Here is a 538-nt window from a genome sequence, read left to right as displayed (position 1 = left end):
GGGCTTCCGTTCCGATCTGCTCAACCGTCCCCCGCACCGAGACGTGCCTTCTTCCCAAGCCCAAAGCATGCTCCGATTGGCTGAAGGTCTGTTCACCCTCGCCACACAGGAACGGGCGCTTTTGGCGGAGGTGGGGGAAGCCTTGGAGAGCGTGCAGGACGCCGTGGCCTGGATGAGCGAAGGAAAAGGCGGGAAGGAGGGCGGGACGGAGGGCGGGACGGAGGGCGGGGTGGTGGTTTCGGATCAGGGGTCCTTGCGGTCCCTCTTAAGCGAGCAAGCTTTCCGGTTCGAGGTAGCGGCGGAGGGCGTGGGGCAGGTCCATCTCCTGTTGGACGGAGCCCTAGGTAGCCGGTCAGAGCGAGGCTCCAGCCTGGCCTCCGAGCTCGCCGTCTCCCCCCCTTCTACTCAGACCGGCGGGCCGGCGTCTTCCCTCCTCCTCACGTGGAGGGAGCGGCTGACGCGCGTGGCAGAAGGGCACCGGCGGGCCTTACGCCTCCCTGTGCTGACCGCACGCGAAGATCAGCTCGGACACCACGCG

Source organism: Nannochloropsis gaditana, assembly GCF_000240725.1.
Source record: "Nannochloropsis gaditana CCMP526 unplaced genomic scaffold scaffold025, whole genome shotgun sequence".
Classification (NCBI taxonomy): Eukaryota; class Eustigmatophyceae; order Eustigmatales; family Monodopsidaceae; genus Microchloropsis; species Microchloropsis gaditana.
This window is presented reverse-complemented; position numbering follows the sequence as displayed.